At 40.0% G+C, this 22,727-nt stretch overlaps 1 protein-coding gene across 34 annotated transcripts in view; it reads right to left on the reverse strand.

Annotated features, from left to right (window-relative positions):
• Positions 1 to 22,727, reverse strand: part of MAPKAP1 (MAPK associated protein 1) — a 225,504-nt gene that overhangs the window by 199,246 nt on the left and 3,531 nt on the right. For 3 of the 34 annotated variants that reach the window (XM_070596489.1, XM_070596494.1, XM_070596485.1), the window contains exon 1: positions 5,799 to 5,924. The exons of the other annotated variants lie outside the window; for them this stretch is intronic. The gene's annotated coding sequence lies outside the window, so the exon portion shown is untranslated. Of the gene's footprint in view, positions 1 to 5,798; positions 5,925 to 22,727 lie in introns of those variants that run through there. 34 annotated transcript variants of the gene reach the window in all.

Below are 22,727 nucleotides of genomic sequence, written 5' to 3' on the forward strand. Positions count from 1 at the left end.
AAGAGATTATACACTCATAGAATTCCTTACAAATGAGCATATCTGTTTTGTAACAGAATCACAGCATCACAGACCGCCAGGGCTGCAGACAGCCTCAGAGCAATCACAGCATGCCTCTTCCACGCAAAAGTAAGGCAACTGGGCGCCAGCAGAGGGGCAGGTGCTTTCAACTTCATAGCAAGGGCTTCAGTGACAAGCCACACATCCAATGGGTGTTTTGGTGCCAAAAAGTCAAAGGGCAAAGCAACAAAAGTATACTGAAGTACCCTCAACAGAATCTTTTTCAGGAAAACGGATCTGCTCCATCATCTCTTATGAAGAAGAGAGTTATGCACAAACACTTCTAAAGGCACACACAGCTCCCTAACTTTATCTTTACAGCAGAGGCCCCAAAACACCCCAACATGAGCAGATATCTTCCCTATTAGTACACTATGACTTCATACAGTGAGGAATCTGGATGATTCACTCAACAAATATTTTTTCAATACCAGTTCTGATACGGAACTCCCATAGGACTGCCCTGGGAAACGTAGCTTCCACCTCCTATGACATGTACTTGAGAACGTAGACTGCAAGTTCCACAAGGACAGCGGCCATAACGCCACATCCCTTCTGGCAACAAGGGATCTTAAACATGGCAGGAATTCAATAAATGCTGCAGTCTGACTTGCATGGACTATACAATTTTGTTGTAGAGATTAGTCATATATGAGCATGTCATGTATAAGTGTGATTATAAAGAAAGGATTGCCCTTTTTTTATTAATACAGATATAAGAGCTTCTCTTCAATGTGCCCTTCAAAACTGTTACCTTGGGACGCTATCAACTTATTCCAACACTACTTTCCTGAACCAAAAGAATATGTTTTAAATCACCCTAAGAGCAGTAAATGAGCATTTGAAGATAGATTTCTAAGACAGATATTCTAAACACTGATGAAAAGAAGTTATTTTCTCTGATCAGTCATACAAAGATCAAAGATTTTAAAACTTAATATTGCAAGGGTTCAGAAAAATGGGCACTCTCATGCACTACAGGAGGGAATGAAAACTGGGACTTTTTAGAGTAATTTGGTAATAGAGTAATTTACCAAAGTGTAAAACATGAATACCCTTTGGGCAACCCCACTTCTAGGATTTGCTCTTAGGTGATAACAATGAAAAAATTTTTATCTCAGGACTGTTTGTAATACTGAAAATCTGAAAGTAACCTAAACATCCATCTACAGTGCATATGCCATGACACATGTATAGAATGGAATACTACACAGTCATTAAAAATACATGGTAGAGAATGAATAAACAAAATGTGGTATATACATACAATGGAATGCTGTTCAGCCTTAAAGGAAGGAAATTCTGATACATGCTACACCATGAATGAACTCTGAGGACCTGATGCTAAATGAAATAAGCTAGTCACAAAAGGAAAAATACTGTATAATTCCACTTATATGAGGTACCCAGAGTAGTCAAATTCAGAGACAGAAAGTAGAACGGCAGTTGCAAGGGGCTGGGGGGACGGGGAAATGGGGAGTAGGTGTTTAATGGGTATGTTTCAGTTTGGGAAGACGGGAAAGTTCTGGAGATGGATGGTGGCAACAGTTGCACAACAATGTGAATACACTTATAAGCTGCCACTGAACTGCAGAATTAAAAATGGTTAAAATGGTAAATCTTCTGTTATATATATTTTACCAGAATCCGTAAAATTTAAATTTTTAAAAAAATTTCTAGGAAATGCCAGATTAAACAAAATTTATTTATTTTATTTATTTATCTTCTTTTTTTGAGGAAGATTAGCCCTGAGCTAACATCTGCTGCCAATCCTCCTCTTTTCGCTGAGGAAGTCTGGCCCTGGCTAACACCCATGCCCATCTTCCTCTACTTTATACGTGGGACGCCTGCCTCAGCATGGCTTGAAAAGCGGTGCCATGTTCACACCCAGGATCCGAACTGGCGAAATCCAGGCCGCCAAAGAGGAACATGCAAACTTAACTGCTGCGCCACCGGGCTGGCCCCAGATTAAACAAAATTAAACAGGTTTTCTTCTTGCTGTTTAATTACAGCACTTCTGAAAGCTTTTACATATTGTGAAGGTCCAAGAGTGGGAATCTAGTAATGCAATATATCCCAAATTCCAAACTTATTTGATCCCTGAACATTTTTTCCTCTAGGAATACTAAAACGCATCAATATATAACAGAGTTCAGAACGGTTTAGAAATGCTGCTCTACACTTCTACTACACTGTTTCTTAGAGCCTTGAAAGACTTGCCTGGATGTCACCAATTCTTGACTCTCCAAGACGGCAGGTCCTTTTCATATACCTTTAGGCTATCAGATAAATAATCATGTCAGGCTCCAGGAAGTCTCTTCCTCTATGATGTCCCACTTTTTTAAACTCCAGGTTCCTCAAAGCATAAAGATTTGTTTTACTAAAACTGGAAGCAATAGCAACATCAATGCAGAGTGGGAGGATAGTAAGAGATGTCCCAAAATGACACGGCCATTTTTAACGTACTGGGTGGGTCTCCTTTTACATTTCATTCATTCATTCAACAAATATTTAAGTTCCTCCTATGGGCTAAGTATGGTTCCAGGTGCAATGTGGATGCTATTATCACTTTATATACTGTGTTTGTAACGTTCATTTGTGTTCATTAAAGTTCATTAACCTGTGTTCACTAATGGTCACATAACCCACCTGTGGTAACTTGGAACATGCCCTAAACAGGGGAGCAGATTTTAAAGGTATCAAGTCATAATGCAAGTATATTTTTAATAATAACTTTATACACACACACCCTCCAAACTTTATTTGCAATGGCTTATAGAAAAACATAAGGTACAACATAGTAAAAAAGCAGATGAGAAAAGTAGCAAAGGGGAAGTAATTGAGGATGAATCCATAAGCCAGTAAGACTTTGTACATTCGCTACAGGTAGACTACAGAATGCTAGAAGCAAAAAGCAATTATAATAGCTAAGCTTAACTTACTACAAAAGTTGGACTTGTTCTTTCCTTTTTACGTGGATTAATGCATATAATTCTCAAAATGACCCTATAAGATAGTTACTGTTTTTATCCCCATTTTACAGATGGAAAAAACTGAGGCACAGACAGGTTAAGAAACCTGCCCAAAGCCAAATAACTAATAAGTAACAAAAGAGAGAATCAAATCCAAGAGCTTGGGATCTTAACCACTATACAGCCTCTCAAAATAAAGAAAACAAAGAATTACAACAGTCATAATAAACATGATTTAAAAAAATCCTGTTGTTGAGCACTTTGGGTTCCGGAGTCATAGGAAAATACTGGATCAAGAGTCAGCTGAGAGAAGTTCTTCCCATGGGTCTTTGCGAAAATGTAAGGCTGTAAATGTATTATGCAGCCAACCAGACCCTTAGCTTCCCCTCCACTAGTGCAACAGTGATTTGTACAATAGCAAGAAATAAGCAGCACATGTAATGGTTGTTCAAAAACAAGTCCCAAATTTTACATGGGCAAGGAACTTCAGAGATGGTCTACTTGTTGACCTGAAACCGCAGAGGAAGGGTTACTTCAAATTCCCAGTTACGTCAAAGTATCTAAGAATCCCCAGGGATCCATGTAACTTTAGCTACGTCTATACCTGAAATGTTCTGTGTTTCTTTAAATAACCCCACCATAAGCAATGAGCCCTTTCTATACTTCTCCACTCCCTAAGGACCTCAGATAGGCAGCAACATGACTTAAAATGCTCAAATCCAGACAAAGGTTAAAAGGAAATTCCCCTTCCTGCACTTTCAAAACACTCTATACACTTACTTCCCTCTGCCAGACAGACTTCAACCCGCTCACCTGCAATCTGTGAAAACTTGTCTGGATAAGCAACAGCCTGAGGCTCCTCAAAGGTCTGCAAACTCCCAATCAAAAATTACTGCTGCCCCATCAATGTGTCATATAAATGTTGGCGTGTTAATTGTGTATTTATAAGATTGTTAATGGTTAGTTAATTTACCTCCCACACTATTAGTGTACTTGAAATGATTTAACGTCTGCTGAGGGAGTTAACAACATGTAACAGCAGATGCGAGATTTTTTTATCTTTCCACACTGTACCCCGACTTCACGCTATTAGCATTAGGCAAGTTAAACCTGATTCCTATACAGGATTTGCGCAGAGTGTTACTCACATTTATTTTGCACAAGGAACAATCACAAGTTACACAAACAAAAGCCTTTTTATTATATACAAAGTCTTCCATTTAATAAAAACCAACAGACCTTGTTTTTTTAACTAAGATTGCAACATTCTTTGATCTGGTTAAAGTTCAGAATTCATATCTCCTGCAATTTGAAAACAAGTGAAATGACCATTAAAATAAAACACACTTTCTTTTAAATCTCTTTTCTAACTCTTTCCAATTTAACTCTAAATTAAATCTTCATTTATTTTTCAGACCGACAAAAATTGAACTTTTTTCCCCCTCAAGGAATTAAGATCTTCTCCATGCGAATATGCCTAATTTCATTAACTAGTATATAGTGAGACCCTATATCCAGAGAGTCTAATTTTTCTTTTCATATTTTTATTTCTATACTTTCACGAAAATTACTTACTAGACTACATTTCAACAGAAAAGAAATGCTTGTATCTTTTGAATAAGACGGGATTCATTCACTGAACGTCATTGAGACCTAAGCACTGCAAATCCTACAAAAAATGGCATGAACACCAGCCTGTACCCTCCAGAGGCTTACAAACTTCAGCAGATGAGCTATGCAGGGTACACACACAACAGTAACAGAAGGCAAGACATACTGGCCACCAAATGAGACACTAGGACAATATGTTTTTCAAAAGACAAGAAAGTTACACAGGCTTCAGGGAGGAAGAAAGGCGCATTTAAGGATGGCTAGGCTTTCATCAGGCAGAAACCCACAGAGGACAGTAATAGGTGACATTTACTGAGCTCTTACTATCAGCTGTACTTTTGATGCAACAATGTATTTCATTCTATCACCACCCCAAGAGTCAGGTATTAATATCCTCATTTTATAGACTAAAATAAATTAAGGCCTAAAGGAGTTAAGTAACTTGCCCAAGGTCACACTGTGGAGTTTTAAAAGGTCAGTCTTTGCAGCTCCTCCCATCAAGAGGCGGAGTCTACTTCCCCACCCGTTGAGCCTGGGCTCACAAGGTGATTTTGCTTTGACCAACAACATCGCAGTGGAAGTAACATGGAACTTCTGAACCACAGCCTCAAGAGACCGTGCAGCTTCTGCTGTTGCCTTTTTGGGAACACATTTGAATCATGAGAATAAGCTGGGACAAGAGACCACATGGAGAGGCTCAGCTGTCTGTCATTCCAGCTATCCTGCTGAGGCCCCGTGATGAGTGACTGAGGCCACCTAAGACCAGCCAGACCCGCCCCCACCCCCACCCACCAGTCTACCAGGAGACCAGGTCTCCTCTTCTATCAAATGGCTCCTTTGGACAAAGGGACGCTGACCCTTAATTTTTCTTTCCTTGTACCACTAACCTGCACCTGAAATGTCTCTGAATCTTACCATCTGACAAGATGCAGTTCAGGGGAGCCTAGGAGAGTACAGTGCCTCTCAAACTTTGTCCACTGACGCTGCTGAAGGGCAGAGGGCGGTGACCATAAACCAAGGTATGAGAGAAAGCAGGGCAAGCCACCTAAAGTAATATGCTATAAGAAATTTATTTTTAGAATTCATTCGTATTTCGTATCCTGTCCTATAATATATTGCACCTGTAATTGTTTTAAATAGAAAACAATGTTTTACCTTTGAATATCTCATTAAAATGGATACTCCAGGAAGATGTGCCATGCTCACTTTGTGACTTCTGGTACCCCTGGCACATACTGGGTTCTCATAACCCCAGTGTGAACAGCAAGGTCTAGTGGAAAAACACATTTCTTTGGTGTCAGAAATATCTGATTTTGTGAAGACAAAACGGCACTTTATCAATGGACAACTCAAGATCTAAATTTTGCTCAGTAGAGGTTTCTTATGACAAGTTTGAAGAACTGTAATTATTAACACCAAACTATACATAAAGTTCTAAGCACAAGTTAGACTAAACTCTCCATTATTACACAGCTGTTATAAAACAAGCAGTATTTTCAAAGTGTTTTGAAATAATGTTTACTAGGCTAGCAATAGCTGTGAAACTTCTGACAACCTAATCACCCACCACCCTCAAAACTCTAAAACTGCCAACATTTCTGGCTGTTAGAAGAAATCTGCTAGTTTGGTGCAATGTAGCCCTAAATTATTTTTCCAGTGGGTGTTGTCTCTGACATAATAGATTTGATTGACACCTGTGATAATAAACAAATAATTTTAGGTTTTACTTAGTTTTACCTAGAGTGAAGAAATGAATAATGCCAAAGAAACTAGACTGCTTCTCAACGTGAAATTACCAGCATAGGAGCACTCAACTGCCTACCAAATACTCATTCACTGATTTCATTCAACAAATATTTAAAAAGCACCTACTATGTACCAGGCCCCAGGGATACAGTGCTGAGCAAAAAATTTAGAAAGACTTCGCCACTGCCTTCATGGAGCTAAAAGCATATATGGAAGTCGAATTCTAAAATGGCTCTAGAAATTCTTGTCTCTTGGTATCCACACCTTTGTGGTATGTCCTCCCCTTGAGTGGGGGTGGAACCTGACTTGGTTCTAGACAACAGAGTATAACAAAGGTGGCGGGAGAGACACTCCCTCGATTACTTTCCATTATGTAAGATGCCATCCTAGGCAACCGAAGAGAGAGAATCCAAGCCAGAGAGATGATCCTGCTGGCCCTGAAGAAGCAAACAGCCATGCTATGGAGCTACACATGGCAAGGACCTAAGAGAAGCCTCCAGGAGTTGAGAGCGGTCCCAGCCAACAAGTAGCAAGAAAATGAGGACCTCAGTCATATTGTTAAATTCTGCCAACAACCAGAGGGAGCTTGGAAAGAGATCTTTCCCTAGTCTAGCCTCCAGACGAGGCTGGAGCTATCTGACATCTTAATTTCATCCCTTTGAGACCCTCAGCAGAAAATCCAGCTGAAGCCATGACTCCTGACCCACTGAGAGATATTAAATTTGTGTTATTTTAAGTCACTAAGTTTGTGGAAATTTTTTATGCAGCAATAGAAATGAAAATACATAGTGCAGAAAAACAGCTTAAACCCCTTCACCTTCACTTACAACACTTAAGACTCTCTATAGCCCAGTTTCACTCACCAGCCTCTTCTCCCCAGCATGCAACTCCCAGGACTCTTCAGAACACAGTCCAGCCCTTGGTAATGATACTGCCTTTGTCTGAGATGTGCCTTTCTCCTCCTTATTCTTCTAAGTCCAACTCAAATCTCTCACCCTCTATGAACCCTTCTCCAAACCCCAGGGTCCAAAGTTGTTGTTGTTCGGTGCAGAAGATTGTCCCTGAGCTAAGATTTGTGCCAATCTAAGTCCAACTCAAATCTCTCACCCTCTATGAACCCTTCTCCAAACCCCAGGGTCCAAAGTTGTTGTTGTTCGGTGCAGAAGATTGTCCCTGAGCTAAGATCTGTGCCAATCTAAGTCCAACTCAAATCTCTCACCCTCTATGAACCCTTCTCCAAACCCCAGGGTCCAAAGTTGTTGTTGTTCGGTGCAGAAGATTGTCCCTGAGCTAAGATTTGTGCCAATCTTCCTCTAATTTTTTTGTATGTGGGACACCACCACAGTATGGCTTGATGAGCTGTCTGTAGCTCCCCACCCAGGATTTGAACCGGTGAACCCTGGGCCACTGAAGCACAGCACGTGAACTTAACCACTACGCCACTGGGCCAGCCCCCAAAGTTGTTTTAAAAGCACTTTATTACTACCTTAAATATAGTCATTATATATGAACATCATGTTTAAGGAGGTGCCAATTTCGAATTTTTGATCCAATTCTAGATTCAGAAATGCAGTTCATCTACTAAGACATAAACCTCTCTCCCCTAACCATGCGTAAAGCTGCTGAGACAGGAATCCTAGACCCCACCAAAAGCAACACAGTGCTTCTCAAATGGAAGGCAATTTTGCTCCCTGGGGGACATGTGGCAATGTCTGGAGACATTTCTGGTTGTCACACTGGGGGTGGGTACTATTAGCGTCTAGGCTGCGAGGAATGCTGCTAAACATCCTACAATGCACAGGATAGCATCCACAGCAAAGAATTATACCCCCTAACACGTCGATATCAATATGCTGAGGTTGAGACACACTGTAATGATATGTTCTGTGAAGCCACTAAATCTGTGGTAATTTCTAATTCCCTCAGAAAGGGGGGTTTTATATCCCTTCTATTTATACCAAGACTAAACCATACAACTTTGCTACTAAAATCTATGCTCATAAGGTACTAAACAAAGTTCCATCCCTAGTATCAGTTTACTGAAACTGTAACCTATCTCAAGGAGAACCAAAGCCCAAATTACTACGATACAGGCAAGCTGCATTCCCTCCAAGTTCCCCTTTGACCTGAAGCCTCTCCATCCTCCTTCACCTGGCAACCTCTCACTCACTCTTCAAAATCCAGCTCCACTGTCAATTCTTCCGGAAAGCTCCCTACTGAATCCCCTAGACCAGGCTGGCTGCTCCCTTTCTTGTGGTCCCACTGCGCTGCACTTCATCGCTACTTCTACAAAGTAATTAATCCAGCACATTGCCTGTTGGCAGGAGGTGCTAAGTGTTTATTGAACATATTCATTCAATAAATATTTACTGAATGCCTACTATGTGCCAGGCACTGTTCTAGATGCAGACAGTACAGCAGAAAACAAAGCAGATGGAAAGTCCTGCCCTCATGAAGTTCACGTTCTAATGGGGGAGACTAACAAAACAGACAAGTAAATTGTACAGTAAATTAGAAGTGCTATGGAGAAAAACAGTGCAGGGAAGAACGATGGGGCATGCTAGGTGCTGGCACCATGGGCGCAACTATACATAAAGTATTCAAGGAATGCCTCACCGAGGAGGTGACGTTTGAGCTAACACTTGAAGGAAATGAGAGCACAAGCCATGTGGACTTCTGAGTGAAGTAACGTCGCCAAGCACAGGGAGCATGCCTGGCATTATTCAAGAAGTAGCAAGGAGTCGAACAATGGAGCAAGCAGTAGAGGAGGAGGTCTGGAAGAGTGGGGCAAACCGTGCAGAGCCTCGCAGGCCATTCTAAGGTCTCTGTTGTTGTTGTTGTTTTTTTTTTGAGGAAGATTAGCCCTGAGCTAACTACTGCCAATCCTCCTCTTTTTGCTGAGGAAGACTGGCCCTGAGCTAACATCCGTGCTCATCTTCCTCCACTCTACATGTGGGACGCCCACCACAGCATGGCGTGCCAAGCGGTGCCATGTCCGCACCCGGGACCCGAACTGGTGACCTTATGGCATAGCGGTTAAGTTCGCAGTTAAGGACTCTGTTTTCACTCCAAGCAAAAGGGAGAACCACCGGAGGATTGTGAGGAGAGCTGTGATATGATTTAACTCACATTTGAAAAGGATCTCTCTGACTGCTATGTTAAAGACTGACTGAATGAATGAACTAATCACACTGTTTTTTAAAATAATAATCTGCTTATATGTTGGTTTTCTCTTGTAAACCCTACGGTCCTTAAGGACACTGACTGTCTTATCGTTGTGCTGCCGGTTTCTAGTAGACTGTGGCTGGCATCCAATAAGAGCTTAGCGTAGAATGAATAGACAAACAAAGGAATCTTTCTTGTTCCCAATGGGTTACATTATGAATTTCCAAAAGGCGGCCCCTCACCCATGGTGCTGGTTCAGCAGACAGGTTTCCCACTACAGGCTAAGATTTATTTCCTTTTGATTATCTCCTTGATATTTGAAGTTTGCTTAAACAAACAGAATTCAATACAGTTATGTTTCCACTTACCTGGCTCTCAGGTTAAGCACATCGTCAATTAGGGGAAGCAACACAGTTTATTGCAAGCACCACTCAGGAAACCTGAATTCCCTAATTACCAGGGACCCAATTACATGGCCTTGGACAAGTCACTTCCTTAAACCTCTTTAAACCTGTTTTACACATCAGTTCATTTTTTGCATGTGTTGAATGGGGATGCTGAACTGTGAGAAGGGCCTTTTTAGCTTTCAAACTCAATTCCAACCACACGTGAGGCGGCGGCTGTGACTGGGAGTAGCCCACAGTCCAACTGAAAACCTGCGTGTGTTTGTGCTTCATACGATCTCCCTCAAAGGCCAGAAGCATCTCACTGCACATTTTACTTCCATCACTGTGCACGCTTCAGCCTCTAAGGACAGAGGTACAAGGAATTCCTTTTTTGACAAAGAAGATTTTAATAGTATCAAGATTTTGCCAGCAAACCCTCAATGTTGATTGATTTGATTGGATTACTACCTATTCTTTTAAGGCCACTAAACATAGAAATTGGTTCCTAGAACTACGCAAGTTAAAGTTACTACACACATGTGGAATTCCAGGTTATTGTCTCTAGCCTGCCTGGGGACTAGCTATGGGATGACCTCAAGCAAGTCAGATGCTTCAGACACTGTTTCCTCAGCAGGAAAACATCCATAATCTGTCCTACTCAGCCACTTCAGAGGGAGACTTACAAAAAGTTTAAAAAGCACTATACAAATTCAAGATGCAATATTATTGACTTTTCCTGTTCTAGCTACATCTTTTTGGAAGGAAAATAAATAAGCTGTCAACTATCAAACTCATTCATTCAACTCAATGAATGGAGGACAGCACTGAGATAATCTAAATTAGCAGATAATACCCAAACTATTTTTATGTGACTTTGAAAGGTGCTTTGTACTTTCATTTCAATGGAGCTTTCATAATCTCAATAAATGCTGCTATTATTGTTATTAACAAACAACTGCACTAACTTTGCCAGATACTTTTTATAACCTTCTATACTGACTTTTTTTTTTTAAAACCATTGGCACATGGATCAAACATGAGATTACAGCAGCAGGGCTGGCTTCATTCCACCTATAACGTTATACAGTTAGGGTGGGAGTGTTTCACAAAATACAATTTAAGTGGAATAATCAATTCTCTGGATTCCAGAAGGTTGCTTATTTATGCAGCAACCACTTATGTCACTTATAAAACTATGAGGTATGGGGCCGGCCCGGTGGTGCAGCCGTTAAGTGTGCATGTTCTGCTTCGGCGGCCCGGGATTCACCGGTTCGAATCCCGGGTGTGAACATGGCACTGCTTGGCAAGCCATGCTGTGGTGGGCATCCCACACATAAAGTGGAGGAAGACGGGCACAGATGTTAGCTCAGGGCCAGTCTTCCTCAGCAAAAAGAGGAGGATTGGCAGCAGATGTTAGCTCACGGCTAATCTTCCTCAAAACAAAAAACAAAAAACTGTGAGGTAGATTCTATTATTATTCATGTTTTACAAGTCATTAAACTGAGGCACAGACTTGCCCGAGGCCACATAACTAGTCAGAGGTGGAGCCAGGATAAAACCCAGGCAGCCTGGCTCCAGAATCCCTGCTCCAAACAATCACAATACGCTGCCTCAAATTGCCAGTTTAAGTCCATTTCATCACGCTTTTCTTAATCCTCTTCTCTCATTAGTCTAGATATGGGTATAAAGACACTTCGCTATTCATTCAATAAGCGTGAATATCTACCACATGCTGGAAGTTAGGCATATAAAGTCATAAGTCACAGTCCCTAGCCCCAAGAGGCTTACAGTCAAGCAAGGGAGAAAAGACAAGTACATAAATGGTCACAATAAAGAATGAGAGCAATGCTAGAGGATTCTATAACAAAGTACCATGGAAACACAAAGGAAAAATATCTAAATGAAACTGGATACTCAGACAAGGTTTCATAGAGATGACTAAGATCAACATAATGGAAGTGATCACTTTCAACTTAGTCACCTTAACAATGGTGGGGCGAAAAAAGCTGGCAACTAAATAATCTATAATGCTGGCTCCTTGAACAAAAATGTTTAAAATAAAATTGGTTCCAGATGTGTCCTATGGACTGCAGACTGACATCAGGCATGCATGGGTTATTACAGAAACAGGGAGAGGATAACCAACCTTTGAAGTGGGGGAAGTGGAGGGAATTAGAAGGTTGGGAAAGGGTAGGTAGGAGAGACTAAGAGCAAGAAATCAAGCATCAGACTGCCTTTGGCTTCCAATCTGGACTCAGCTACTCACTCACTGCGGGACCAGGGAAAGCAAGAATTTTTGTGCCTCCATTTCCTCATCTGTAAACAGGAATAATTTTCATGCCTACCTCATAGGACTATTGTGAGGTTATGAGCAAATAACAGTGCCTGCCCCATAGTAAAGCACTATACAAATGTTTACTATTATTACTATTGTTATTATTCCTGGTCTAAGATGAAAATTAAAAGATGAGAAGTTGGATGGTTGGAAGAAGGGTCAAAAAACAAACTCATCTCTTGCAAGCAGAAGAGACAGCATGAGAGAAGGTACTCAAACAAGAAACAGCAGAACATGTAGTTAGTAACTAAAACTACACGGAGTTCAAAGTTGCTGATGAGATTAGCATTTCAGAGAGACTGCTCTGGCACTTGCATAGAAAATTAACCTGACGGACAAGACACAAGATTAGTTATGAAGCTGTGACTCCTGCTCAGGGAAGAGACGATGAAATCTGAAGCAAGGCAGTGAAAGAAAGGTCTATGAATTTAAAAAATATTTAGGATATAAAATTGGTAGAACTTGGTGAGTGAGTGGGTGTGGAGGGTTAAGGAGAAGGGGGAAGTTTATGGCTTGCATGATAACGCTGATAAATGAAATTGTGTACTCAAAAGTAGGAACAGCGTAACAGGTAGAAGGGAAATGAGAGATTATGTTTCAGACACACTGGGCTCGAGATGTCTACAGATTATCCAAACAGAGATCCATCATGATGCAAACCTGATAGCCCAGGAGAAAGGTCTGAGCAAATCTGGAAGACATCAATGTATAAATGACAGATGAGGCCGTGGACGTGAAGGAGCTTACCCAGCGAGAGTATGTAAGAAGAAAAGAGCAGTAACCTAGAGACAAACCCCAAGGAGAAGCAATAAAGGACCGGCTGAGAAACAGAAACCCCAGCAGCAGTGAAAACCAAATCAATTGTTGCCTAGATTCTAAAGTTAGGATCCATGCTGTGGAAACTCCTAACTTTCTATGCAGTTACTTTCTTCACTGGCTTTCCCCTCTCCCCCTCTTTCCTAGCAAGAAGTTCCAACTCCTGGATTGTGAATTCCTTGAGAAAAGGACTAGAAGTCTTACTTGGCTTCCTATCACTAACAGCCAATATAAGGCCTGGTACACATAACGCTTGTAGAATGAACCTGGTTGAACAGAGACAAATGGAAAATTTCCCATTTATCAAGACAAAGGGTTCATGGAAGTCCCAGAGCCCAGGGCTGCCTCCAGCCCAGAGCAGAGCAACACAGAGCCCAAAGAGGGCAGAAGCAGAAAGGGGCAGACATTATACACTGCTGGTGGGTAATGTAAAATGGTGCAGCCACTTTTGAAAACAGTTTAGCAATTCCTCCAAATGTTAAACAGGATGACCTAGCAATCCACTCCAAGGTATATACAACAGAATTGAAAACATACGTTCACACAAAAACTTGCACAGGAATGTTCACAGCCGTATTATTCATAATAGCCAAAGAGTAGAAACAACCGAAATCCCCAACAATTGATGAATGGACAAGCAAAAAGTAGTATCTCCACACAATGGAGTATTATTCGGCAATCAAAAGAAATGAAGAGTGGCCGGCATGGTGGCTCGGTGGTTAAGTTTGTGTGCTCTGCCTCGGTGGCCCGAGGTTCGCTGGTTTGGATCCCAGGGGCAGACCTACACACCACTCATCAAGCCATACTGAGGCAGCAACCCACATAGAAGAAGTACAAGGACCTGCAACTACGATATACAACTATGTACTAGGGCTTTGGGGAGGGAAAAAAACAAAGAGGAAGATTGGCAAGATTAGCTCAGGACCAATCTTCCTCACTTAAAAAAAAAAAATTCATAAATTCCCTTTTTTTTTTTAAAGATTTTATTTTTTCCTTTTTCCCCCCAAAGCCCCCCGGTACAGAGTTGTATATTCTTCGTTGTGGGTCCTTCTAGTTGTGGCATGTGAGACGCTGTCTCAGCGTGGTCTGATGAGCAGTGTCATGTCCGCGCCCAGGATTCGAACCAACAAAACACTGGGCCGCCGACAGCAGAGCGCGCGAACTTAACCACTCGGCCACGGGGCCAGCCCCCATAAATTCTTAAAAAAAAAAAAGAAATGAAGTACTGATAGATACTACAAGAGAGATGAACCTCGAAAACATTACACTAAGTAAAAGAAGCCAGTCACAAAAGGCTACATATTGGGTGATTTCATTTACACGAAAGGTTCAGAATAGGCAAATCCATAGAGACAGAAAGTAGATAAATGGTTGCCTGGGGCTGGGTGAGGAAGAAATGAGGAGTGACTGCTAATGGGTATGAGGTTTCCTTTTGGGTGATAAAAATGTTTGGAATTAGATAGTGATGATGGCTATAGAACTTTGTGAATATACTAAAAACCATTAATGTGCACACTTTAAAAGGGTGAATTTTATGGTATACAAATGATATCTCAATTTAAAAGGGGGAGGCAGAAACACAGGAAGGTTAGAATCCATGCTGCACCCTAGATTTCTTCTAGTTCAGGTGACTCCAACACAAGGATACCAACAAATCACTTAATCCAACAGTACTGGCAACAGTGACCATAAAAACTTTTAAACAATTTGTAATACAAGCTGATTACATCAAAGAGATGTCAAATTCCTCATGCAAAAATGGGAGTTTCCAGGGCTGGTCCCATGGCCTAGTGGTTAAGTTTGGCGTACTTTGCTTCAGTGGCCCAGGCTTGGTTCCCTGGCACAGACCTACACCACTCAAGCCATGCTGTGGTGGTGAACCACATACAAAATAGAGGAAGACTGGTACAGATGTTAGCTCAGGGCAAATCTTCCTCAAGCAAAAAGAGGAAGACTGGCAACAGATGTTACCTCAGGGTGAATGTTCCTCAGCCAAAAAATAAATAAATAAATAAATAAAAAAGAATAATGAAATACTTTTTTTTTTAATATTTTATTTTTTTTCCTTTTTCTCCCCAAAGCCCCCTGGTACAGAGTTGTATATTCTTCGTTGTGGGTCCTTCTAGTTGTGGCATGTGGGACACTGCCTCAGCGTGGTTTGATGAGCAGTGCCATGTCCGTGCCCAGGATTCGAACCAACGAAACACTGGGCCACCTGCAGCGGAGCGTGAGAACTTAACCACTCGGCCACGGGGCCAGGCCCAACGAAATACTTTTTAAGAAAAGGGAATTTCCAAGTCTTTTCCCCTGGGGAAAGGAGAACTTTCATATATGTTAGTGACCCTAACCCTGTGGAGGTAGCTAATCTACATCACTAGTTGAGGGAGACTAAATCCTCAGTGCCAGAAATCCCAAGAAAACTTCTGACTTACATGAAGCAAACACTCATGGCTGGAGCATCTTCTCCTACCAAAGGCCCAGACAATGCTTTAACCCATACAAGAGCTGGGCATAAGAAGCCACAGCATTAAAACAATGCCGCTGTCAGCAGCCTGCTGAACTACTGGACTTTGCGGAGTAATTCTCCTCTTCACTTTGGAATAAACAAAGAGAAGAGAATAAAACAAGAAAGGCAACATGGCATGACAGAAAACACAAAGGCTTTGGAGAGCTTGGCTGTGCTCCCAATCCCACCACCCAGTAGCTGAGAAAACTGGGAAAGACAATTTCTCTGGACCTCAGTAAGACATCATCTCACACCTCACAAAGCTGCCATCTCAGTGTAGGGCCCAAAAGTGACACTCTAATGTTATTCTTCTTCTCAATTCACTTGAAGGAAAACTAGTTACTAGTACTGGACATTTTTGAGTCATATTGGAAAATAACACTTATGAACCTCTTCTCTATGAGGCACTTCAACACAGAGTCTCATGCTTAAGAACAGAAAATAGAATGTCCAAGAGAACCCTTGGCTCCTTTGTTTCTATGAAGCCTACAGCCAATCCTGTGTATCCTCTTCTCTCCCTAGATTCCATTCACTTCTCTTTATCTCCGTAACCTAATCCAGGCCACCATCCCTCACCTACGCTACAGCAATTGTTCCCTAACTTGTCTTAAAATCCTTCAATGACTTCCCAAGTTTTTTAATATAACTGAACCTTGCCTACCTCTGCAGCTCCATCTTCCTTCAGTTCTTTCTACTCCAGCCAACCTGACTTTCAGTTTTCTTCAAGCCTTTGAACATATACTCCTTCTGTCAGAACAGTTTTCTCTGTCCTTCCACCTGGCTTAGACATCACTTCCTCTTTCACCCTTTGGATCCCAATTCAGACATCACCTGCCCTAGGAGGGTTTGACCTTATCAGGTCCAGAGCAGGTACTCCTCCATTCCCACCTTTGCTCTCACTACCATACACTTCTCCAGCTAGGTTGTACTTCTCAAAGTAGGCTGTACTTTCCATTACTAGACTGCAAGTCCCACGAGAGCAAGGTCAGTGTCCGTGGTTTTCATTGCTCACTTCCCAGACACGCCTAGTGCCTAACATATATTCAGCAAACAGTGACTGAATAAATGAAAGATTAGAATTAAGCAAAAAGTTTTTAAAAAAATACTGAAGATTTTGCGTGTAATATTTTCTTCATATAAAAATATTTTTTAAAAAAATTACAGATATAAACAAATACAATTCTTCATAACAACCAGGGGGGAAAAAGGACTTAAGCACACATGCATTTTCTACAACTTTAACAGCTAATACCAGATATAATCGAAAGGAGCTAAACTACTACCTCAGTGGGAATGGTGCTCCTAACATTGTTCTAAAACTGTTAATCTCCCTAACTAGAAAAAGCAGAAAAGGTACACATAATGCAAATTATAAACATTATAGTCAAATCCACATACTGGAGTGAAAATGGATGGAAATAATTTTTTTCCAGCCTCTTCCCTTTCAAAGAAAGAACATTGGATACACTTGATAGAAACACTGCTTACTCCGAATAGCTCACCAAGCAAAGGTTACTGTGAAATACTTCAAATTCCATAAGCACTCAGGACTGCAAAGACTGTGGGAAGAGAATGTTCCAAGCATAGACTAATGGACAGAAGGTACAAATGAAACAAACAGGGATACATGATGACTATCTATGGAAGTCTAAACTGAAGACTGAATATATTTGTTCTGAAGTCATTAACGAAGCTTCAGTTTCTAAAATACATTCAAAATACTTAACATATTTTATAAGTCTCAAGTATAAATGATAGAGATTTGTTATTAAAGACAACTAAATAATTTCCTTCATCTAGTTTAGGATATATAAATCTATCACACTTCAGACTTAGTTTTTGCATTTTGGATTTTTTTTATACCAACAATTTTAATTCTTATCATGTGTTTGCTGTCTACGCTAAGGAGAAAACAAGTTATGCCAACTCATTTTTATTACCATTTTGGGGATGTGACCACCCTTTTAATTTTGCTTATATTTTAACTCAGCAACTTTAATCCAGTGATCAAAGCTTCATTAGCTTCTAAACAAACTGTTTCTCAGGTAAACCGAATTGCCCCACATCAGGATCTTAAGCAAATAAATAAGTACAAAAAAGGCAGAAATTATAAATTAGGGCTGACAAATCTGTATCTAGCCCCATGCCGGTAAAGAGCATTCTATCAATATAGTGAAATGCTAATCTCCTAATTAACAACCTAATTAGGTAATTATGGCTTTGCAAAGGGATGCCGAAATGAAATATGACAACATGGTCACCTCTTTATATGGCACCTGTGGGCCTTTTCAGCTGTCATTGCAAAGAGTGCAATATCAATTTGAACAGATGACAAAGTGCTGTCATTTTTCATTCTGATAATATACAGAATGCTTTGGACAGAAGCAGTTTACAAAAAGAAACATCTTGCCTGGTATTTTCCTAATTTAAATATGCTCAAATACTTTGTTAAAATTTCCACATGCTTTTTTATACTGTATATAGAATTACCATACACATTAAAAAAAAAGTAACTGACCATCACGCCTAACAGTACATGCTGAAACTATCACAATTTCAATTATGAAGTAAATAACAATTAGGAAAGAGCAAAAGGCACCAATTCATCATGACATTTTAATTTTCATACTTTTTTGAATACTGTTACCAGAAAAATAAAAACTCAAACTCTGATCTTTAAATTTTTCTTACAAAAAAAATGTGACGGGCCGGCCCCATGGCCTAGTGGTTAAGTTTGGCACACTCCATTTCAGTGGTCCAGGTTCAAATCCCAGGCACAGACCAACACCACTTGTCAGTGGCCATGCTGTGGTGGTGACCCACATACAAAACAGAGGAAGACTGGCACAAATGTTAGCTCAGGGCAAACCTTCCTTAAGCAAAAAGAGGAAGATCGGCAACAGATGTTTGCTTGGGGCAAATCTTCCTCAGGGAAAAAAAAAGTGAAATAGAAATTGACACACAATTTTCCATAACAAAAAAGCACTTCCCAATATATAAGCATTTTAACTCAAAAGGTACCGATGTCCAGCCTCACAGAGATAGGAGTGTATTCTCTCTGAAAGACAAAGCTAACACAGGGCTACTTAGTGTCCCACTGGCCACTGGGACCCTGGAACCATCAACAGGAGTACAACACTTCTTCCATGATATTGTCTTAAATAGGATTTTTTTGGGGAGGTTGAGGAAGGCTAGCCTGGGAACCTCAACATCACTTATGTTAAGATACATGAAACCAGTCTAAATGTAAAACAACTGAAATGAAAACTAACTTGAACGTACGATCCATTTACAACTTCTGATCACTAACATTAGTGAAAACTTTTTTGGTCAAAATGATGTTCACTGGCTATACTCATTTTTCTTAATACCAAGTTTAAACTAAAATGATTTTTTTATTAAAAAATAATTTATCCTTAGCAGAGAATATTTTCAAAAACAGAGAAAAGCATACAGACCTATAATATCACCACCTATTTCTTTTTCTTTGTATATATGTTTGAAATAATTGGGATCATACTTTATGTAGTCATATCTTTTTTCACTTCTTATTATATAATGAGCATATTAATATGTCACTAAAATTCTTCTAAAACATCTAAAACGACTGCATAATATTTCCATTCTATAGCTTTTCCATAATTTCTCTAATCTCTTTGTTGAATCCTAAAGTTGTTTTGCTATTAAAAGTACTGCTGCTGTGAATATCTTTGAATATGAATATTTTTCTATACCTCTTGATTATTTCTTTAAGAAAGATTCCTAGAAACGGAGTTACAAACTCAAAAGGCATGCATGACTTATTTTTTAAGGCTTGTGATAAATATTGCCAAAGTTCTTTCCAGAAAAGTTTTACCAACTTATATTCCCACTAGCAATTCATGAGTGACTGTGTCACTAACAAACTACCAGCAATGAGTATTAGTAGTTTTAATAAAACTTTAAACTTCATATCATAAGATTATACCTGTAACCAAATATTCCCACAATATAATCAATAACAACTTTTTGCAGGCATTAAGCTTAAATGAGTAAGAACGGCCAGAGTTGGTGACCATCCTCAAACAAGGGCCAGTTCCAATATCCAAATCTAGAACAGCATAGAATAGTGTCAAAAACACTGTATTTAAAGTAAAAAAAGAAAGGTTCAAATCCTAGCTCTGCCATTATCGGTCTCTCTCTCTCTACTTTGAATCACTTTATTTCTCTAGGCTTCAGTTTTAGCACTTCTAAGATGGGGATGAGGCGAACATAATACCTGCCTTGTTCTAACAACTTCAACGGGTAGACATGGGCACAAAATAAAGGTAATAAAAGCAACTGGAAGTGTTTATTGTTATTTAACAGATCAATTCACATAATAGGCTAAAACTAGCATACTAAATAAAACCCTTTTCTCAACAGTGCACAATTAGAAGGTGTGCTAAGTAATTCACAAAGCACAACTAGAAATTAACAAAACTAATTTCATGATCCAGACACTCCTTCACAACCACTCCACAGAATCGTTTATTACATGATACTGACATCTGAACGTCTTGTGCCCCTGAAAGCTGGTACCTGCATCTCTTCAGGAGCATCACAGGACCAGGTACTTACATAAATTGTTGCATTTAATCCTCACAAGTACTGTATGTGCCTGGCAGTACTGTCCTCATTTTGGAGACTGTCCAGGTCACACAAGTTAACAACTGACAGAGCCAGTATGTTCGAATCCAGGTGGGTGTGACCCTAAAGCCCCACCTCACATTGCTTCAAGATTCAAGCCTGCACCTCAGTTCTTCTTTGTTAGTCTCCTTTATGTCAGCAACTAAAGTTCTGAGAAAAATTGACTTTGTTTTAAAAAGAAAACCATTCCTTCAAACCATTTTCTACCAATATCTCTGCTAAAGCAGTACTTATTTATAATACAGTACCTAAAAATGAGTCCACAAGGAACCAAAAAATGTTATTTTTGGAAAGTTTTACACATTCAGCCTACTTTTTCTGCATCAATAATAAAATCATATTCATAAACGTATACTCAAGTATAGGATATGAATCTAACACTGCATATATTTAGGGGCAAATGTGACATAATATTCAATTTATTTCACAACTGATTGCTACAATTTAATTCCAAAAGTTATTCTAATACCTTCTTGCTGTTTCCAGAATTTAAGTTTTGTTTAAGTAGTTTCTCCCATTTTTCCTCACTTTCAATTACTTAAAACTGTTTTCTTCTTTGGGGCCAAATTTTGTGTTTCCTATATTAAATCTATTTCCCCAACATATCCAGACTGCTGCTGACTAGAGTTAATAAATTTTGAATGACTGCTCAGGATTTATTTTCTTCATTTTTATATTCTATGTTATTTCCTTATGCAATAGAGTACGAATGAAAACAAGTATCTGGAAGACCAATATTTCTTCAATTTTCACCTTGTGGAAGCTGTGTATTAAAATAAAAACAAATTAAACTCTTGGGCTGGGAACTCCCTGACCATATTTCTCTCACTATGCTGGGTGTCTCTATGCCCCGTTTCAATCTTGTGTACATATAGTCAACAGATCACTGTATGCATTTGGGGAGCACCTGGCCTGTCAAGGTCCTTTCCCAGAAGAAATAATGAACAAAGAACAGAGGGAAGAGTAGTGGCTCCCTACGTGCCATCAAGGGAGGAGCAGCAGCATTTTAGATTTGAACCATTTTCCGCTGGGGTCTGCCAGTAATCAGTTGTGTGACTTTAAGCATGTCAATTAGAATCAGAAAGCTTGGCATCCTGAAAAGACCTCAGCAAGACTTGAATTGAGCTCCTCATTATCATCCAGATGGGAAAAAAGATACAAAAATTTCTAAGCGACTTGACCAAAATCAAAAGGCTGCTAGTGACATAGTTGTATTCAGAATTCAAGTCCCTCTTAACGTAGTGCACTTTCTACTAAACTGTAATTCACTGGGCGCCAATTTCTTCATCTCAAAAGGTTATAATTACCCACCTTATTCACTTCACGGTATTGTAGAGAGAAACAAAAAAGACGAGACCTGGTAGCATTTAACGTGGGAAGAGCACAAAAGTATTCCAAGGTCATCTCCTCATCCAAACCTCATGCGTCCTGAAATTTAGCCTGATTACATAACAAAAGCATTCACTCTGCCACTTCCCCGAAGATATTAGTATGAGTCGACTACAATACCACCTCACTCTGGCAATTTATCAGTAGACCTTGGATCTATAACCATAACGTGTGTTGTATCTCCTGCTTTGAACAGCGGGTACCAAAATTTCAGAGATGGGGCAGATGAGAGTTCACAATCATGCAGCCCAGGACAGTACACAGCCCACAAATGCGTTTTGGCCTACACAATAATTTTTTAAATGGCAAATTCTTAAACTAAATATGTTAAAATACAGATTTCCAGCATCTCTTGAAAACAGAGGATCCAGGGACACTGGGCCCACTTCCTCACACAGCAACAAACAACTGGAGCTGAGCAGTGACTGTTACCTTCAGGCTGGTCATATACCCTCCAGTTCGCATATGACCTACTGTCCTACTCTTTATATCATGCGCATTCGAATTGGAGACCCCTGAGGTATATGCTCAAAAGAGAACTAAGTTAATAAATATTTGTTACTCCTTTTTGGCTTTTTTTTTTTTTTGCTGAGCAAGATTAACCCTGAGTTAACTTCTGTTGCCAATCTTCCTCTTTTTGCTTGAGGAAGATTGGCCCTGAGCTAACATCTGTGCCAATCTTCCTCTATATTGTATGTGGCTCATCGTCACAACATGGCAGCTGATGAGTAGTGTAGGTCTATGCCTGGGAACTGAATCCAGGCCACCAAAGCAGAGCGTGTCAAACTTAACCACTAGGCTATGGGGCCAGCCCCTGGCCAATTTTTCCTGGCATTATCACTCACTAATGTGTGACTCTGGGGTATCACACTTAATCACTAAGCCTTAGGCTATTCAGGTGTTACATGGGATAATACCACCTATCTTACAGAATCATGAAGATTGAAGGAAATAAAGCATACACAAATATTTAACAATAACTAAAATATAAGTGCTCAATTATTTTAAATTTAACAGAAGCTGAAATGTGCTAACTTTTGAGTCAAAACTTCTCAAAAACTTCAAACTCACAG

Source organism: Equus przewalskii, chromosome 26 (assembly GCF_037783145.1).
Source record: "Equus przewalskii isolate Varuska chromosome 26, EquPr2, whole genome shotgun sequence".
NCBI classification, from domain to species: Eukaryota; Metazoa; Chordata; class Mammalia; order Perissodactyla; family Equidae; genus Equus; species Equus przewalskii.